Source organism: Triticum aestivum, chromosome 3A, assembly GCF_018294505.1.
Source record: "Triticum aestivum cultivar Chinese Spring chromosome 3A, IWGSC CS RefSeq v2.1, whole genome shotgun sequence".
In the NCBI taxonomy this organism is placed as follows: domain Eukaryota; kingdom Viridiplantae; phylum Streptophyta; class Magnoliopsida; order Poales; family Poaceae; genus Triticum; species Triticum aestivum.
Genome location: NC_057800.1, coordinates 513,332,537 through 513,337,965, shown reverse-complemented (window position 1 = coordinate 513,337,965; position 5,429 = coordinate 513,332,537).

Sequence of the window (5,429 nt, the reverse complement as noted above, 5' to 3'; positions counted from 1 at the left end):
ATTACCACGACCGTCCCCGACCTCTTCCTCGCCGGCTGACCTGGAGCCACGCCATCCCCTTCCCTCCAACGTCGGTGAGGGCCTCGCCCCCTCCTCTATCGGTCGCGAACGCACTCCGACGACCGCTCCAGGTCACTGCTCGCCTGTGCCGCCCTCTCCCGCTCGCAGAGGCCTGCGCTCTCCCATGCCTGGTTTTGGCCATTTCTGCACGCCGCCGTCCTCGTCGTGGGTTCCGGCAACCCCCGCGTCGCCAGCCGCCGCGGACAGACGCACGTCGTCGCCCCTGACCCGTAGCCGCTCTCGACTGGCCAAAGGGTCACCAGAGCGGCGAGTCCAGCGACCCACCGCCGACTTTGTACCCATCGCCGGCGTGCCCCTGCGCGGGTCACTACCAAGTGGGCCCTGTCGGGTTAGCCACTAACCACCACCACTAACCAGGGCCTAACCCCCGCCCACTGACTGCCCGTGCCCGCACACTTTTTAACTTAATTAAAATAGGGTTAAAACCATGTTTAAATATCTAGAGTATGACATGTGGGCCCCCTATTAATTAAACTGATTTTTAAAATAAATCTAGTAACTAACAGCCGCTCACCGTGGGGCCCAGCCCCTTTAAAAAAACAAAATGTATTTTAAAAATAAAAATAAGTAATTAGTTAATTAACTAATTAATTAAATAGGTAATTAATTAACTTAATTAACTCTATTCAGTACCTAATTAACTTGATTAGTTAATTAAAATTGTTAATTAGTTGTTAGTCTATGACAGAATGGTCCCACACGTCAGGGTTGACTTTGGTCAACTCTGTTGACTACTGACGTCATGCTGATGCAATAACCCCATTTTAGATTTAATAATAATTTTAGAATATTGCTTAAAACTTTAACAAATTAATTTAAATTAATCTGTAGCTCGGATCGAAAAACTTTGTACATGAAAGTTGCTTAGAACGATGAGACGAATCCGGATACGCAGCCCGTTCGTCCGCCACACATCCCTAGCATAGCGAACACGCAACTTTCCTCTCCGATTCATCTGTCAAAAAACGTGAAACACCGGGGATACTTTCCCGGATGTTTCCCCCCTTCGCCGGTATCACCTCCTACCGCGTTAGGTCACACCCAGCACATCTTATTACCATGTTATGCTTTATGGTGCTATGTTTTCTTTATATTTATTGTTTCTTCCCCCTCTTCTCTCCGGTAGATCCCGAGATCGATGCTGCCCTTGTGATCGACTACGTCGACGACGACCCTCCTCCTTGCCAGAGCAACCAGGCAAGCAAACCCCCCTTGAGCATTCCGATATCGCCCATTTCCTCCCCTCTCATGCTTGCATTAGAACTGCTACTGGTTTATGTATGATCCTACTCTGATGCATAGCCTTTTTTTGTTACCTGCTTTCATACCTTACCTGCTTATTCTAAACTGCTTAGTATAGGTTGGTTAGAGATCCATCAGTGACCCCACCTTGTCCCAGTTGCCTCGCTTTATGTTTGATGACTCGATCAACGTGATCGACGTCCAGGCCCCGACACCGCACATCACCCCCCTAGTTGTACGACTCTACAAAGTTACCATCGAGTGCCGAGGGTGGAACCTCTTGCATCACTCCTGATGAGGTCTCCGTAGCGTAGCTATACGGTCGAGGTCATCGAGGGTGATTTCCTCCTTAACCACTTCCGTTACGGCTCTGTCGTGCAACCCATCAAACGTGAACCTCGAGGGTGGATCCTCTTACGTTCACCTTGATGACAACATCAAGTGGAATTCACCGGGGGTGATTCCTCGGGTTTTCCCTTTGGTGTTAGACACACAGTTACTATGGTTACTATGACTTACACTAAACCATGTTACTAAAGACGGGTCGACCCTGAGGGGTACCCGTGCGAGCTTAATAGTGAGTGATGTGGAGTTGGGTTGACCTGGAAGGTGCCCGCGAGATACTTACGAGGCGTGGCGGGCATTCTTAGCCCTTGCCGCAAGTACTCGAGACGGGGCGACGGGGTCACATCGATCGTGAGTCTCTGCTCGTTACCGCGCATTCCTAATCCACTACGATTTGGATATTTGATCCGAGGGGCCTCTGGCCTGATAGCACTAACCATCAAGTGGGCATAGTATGGGCGTTCTGTGTCGTATACATCAGCCGAAGCTTAATAGACGTCAGCGACTGAGCGGCGCGCGCCGGGTTGGACTGGTAAGCACCTACTGTCGGTGTCAAAACCGGCGGATCTTGGGTAGTGGGTCCCGAACTGTGCGTCTAGGCCGGATGGTAACAGGAGGCAGGGAACACGATGTTTTACCCAGGTTCGGGCCCTCTTGATGGAGGTAAAACCCTACGTCCTGCTTGATTAATATTGATGATATGGGTAGTACAAGAGTAGATCTACCACGAGATCAAGGAGGCTAAACCCTAGAAGCTAGCATATGGTATGATTGTTGTATATGGAGTTGATTGCCTACGGACTACAACCCTCTGGTTTATATAGACACCGGATAGGGTTAGGGTTACACAGAGTCGGTTACAATGGTAGGAGATCTTGAATATCCACATCGCCAAGCTTGCCTTCCACGCCAAGGAAAGTCCCATCCGGACACGGGACGAAGTCTTCAATCTTGTATCTTCATAGTCCAGGAGTCCGGCTGAAGGTATAGTCCGGCTACCCGAACACCCTCTAATCCAGGACTCCCTTAGTAGCCCCTGAACCAGGCTTCAATGACGACGAGTCCGGCACGCAAATTGTCTTCGGCATTGCAAGGTGGGTTCCTCCTCCAACTCCTTCATAGAAGATTGTAAACACCAAGAGTAATGTCCGGCTCTGCAAAATAAGCTTCCACATATTGCCATAGAGAGAATAATATTAACACAAATCAAATCTGCTGACGTATTCCGCAGTGCGTCAACACACTACAGCCAAGTCCTTTACTTGAATCGATTTCACTTTTCCACCTCAGCGTGTTTTGCGAGGCGGTTTTCTTGGCACGTCTTGTCAAAGCAGAGATCGTGTGCCCCCCTTTTACGGGATTCTCATCAATACGGACGTGGGTAACCCGATCGTGCCCGTTAGCTTGTTTTCTCGATTAAAGGCGAGTCCCAAACGGTTACGGGGAGGGCTCCTGGTATTCAACCTCTTATAAAGAGACCAGGGCCTTAATCCTTTTCTCCAATCCCAAAACAAGTTCACCCGTCGCCTCGAGTTCCAACACCCTAGGCTCCAGATTCCGGGCGCCTCAGACCTTCGACAATGTCCGGTTCCGACCTTCAGGGCCGATGGATGCCCTCCTCCGTCACGGAGGACGACGTGCTAAAGTTGAGAGAGGCTAAGTTCTTGACCGCCGAAATTCCGCACAGGTTGCCTGCTCAAGGGCAGGCTATCCCCAGTCCCCAGCCCGGTGAGAGCGTGGTGTTCGTGTCTCACTTCCTTCGGGGGCTAGGCTTCCCGATGGATCCCTTTGTGAGGGGACTGTTGTTTTATTACGGGCTAGAATTCCACGACTTAGCTCCGGAGTCCATCCTCCATATCTCCTCGTTTATCGTTGTATGTGAAGCGTTCCTTCGTGTTACCCCTCACTTCGGATTATGGCTCAAGACTTTCAAAGTGGAGCCGAAGATGATCAAGGGACAGCACGCAGAGTGCGGAGGCGTTGTTATAAGCAAAAATGCTGATGCTCCATGGCCCGAGGGCTCTTTTCAAGAGGAGCTAGGCTTGTGGCAACGAGAGTGGTTTTATATCACCACTCCCCGGAGCACCAAGTGGGTGGCGCTTCCTGCCTTTCGCTCGGGTCCCCCACCACGGCTAGCGTCATGGGTTAATAGAGGGTTAGATTGGGGTTTGCCCAAAGACGTGCCCTTGTTACAGGGCCGCATTAAGGATCTCTTGGAAGGAGACCTCAGCCTGGTCAAGGTGACGCAGGTCATGCTGATTCGCCGAATATTGCCCGGCAAACGTCGCTCCCTTCGCCTGTGGGAGTTTAATCTAGAGGGACCGCGAGCTCTCCAGAATTTCATGGGCGCAACGCCCGCGGAGATGTATAAACTGTTCTTCGGATCATGAGAGATGTGTCCGGATTTAACCGAAGACGCAGGCCTAAGCTGCAATCGCCCGGATACTCAAGTAAGCAACCTTGTGCCCGGACCTTCTATCCGTATAGTTGTCATAAACTTGCCCCTAAAAGAGCCGTCCTTTTAAACAGGAGTGGTTAGCGAAGGCAAAGCTGATCAGGTGTCCGGCTCCCCTTCCTGAAACCAGGCCGGATCCCGTGCTGGTCAGGAGCTGGAAATAATGCCTTTGGAGGGGGAGGACAAGGAAGCTATGGCCTCCTCGAAGGAGGCTGCTCCGAATGGAGGAACCGACAATTCCTCTCCTAAGGGGAAGAAGAGAGCCGCCTCTGTTGACCCGGAAACCATGGCCTCGAAGCAGGGGAAAAAATCCTCGTCAGAGGGTCCGACGCCGGGGAGTTCCTCGGGCGGACTACGCCCTCAAGGGGATCAGCCCTCCAGCAAGCCGTAAGTAGAGAAAGATTTTCCTTTTGAGGGATGAGGGAAATCCTTGATTTATATCTGAGAAGATTAACCGAATTTCTCAGCAGAGCTCGTCTTCAGGGGATCTCCTTCAGGAGATGATGGAGAGCGGGACGCCTCCCCCTGCCGTGCCGCCTAGCGAGAGGGCGGCCCTGAGGTGTCGTCGCGGAGGGTTTCTCCGAATCCGGCAGGGGCGGAAGATAGCTATGTGGCCCCCCGAGGTTCTCCGCGTCCGGCCTTCAAAAGAGGTCGTGGGACAAGTCCAGCACCGTCTGGTGCTCGGCCGGAGGAGCTAAAGATTCTGCTGGGGCGAACTTCTATCTCGGAGGAGCACCGTGCATTGATGGGCACGGTGATTGAAATGATCTCATCCGCAGAGAGCGGATTGCATGAGGCCGTCAAAAGTTTACTGACGGGTTTTGAGGTACATTAGATAATGTACACTTTTGTCAGTTGCGCATGAATAAGATGCGCCCTGTGTAGATAGTAGCCCCTGAGACTCTGCGCGTCGTCAAGAAATGACGGCACGCGGAGGATCATAATCCCAGGTCTAAGATGTCGCCTTTGAATGTAGGCGGCAGGGTGTCCTGAATCGAGCCGAACTAAAGATTTTGCCGAACTAAAGCGGCAACTGGACGTGGCAGGTGCCGACATCACGCTTGTTAATAAGCGGCTTGATGAGGCTCAAGGTATGTAATTCCTCGGGAGGCATTAGGTAAGAACAGTTTTATGCCTATGTCTTACGATGTGTGTGTGTTTGACGCAGATGGTGCGGCCGCCGTGGAGAGTCTTAGGGCAGAACTTGCCCGAGCTAAAGAACAAGCCAGAGAAAGTGATGCGGCTGCCAAGAAAGCCCTTGAAAAGCTGAGAGCCGAACAGGCTGCTCATTGCCGAAGCAAGGAAG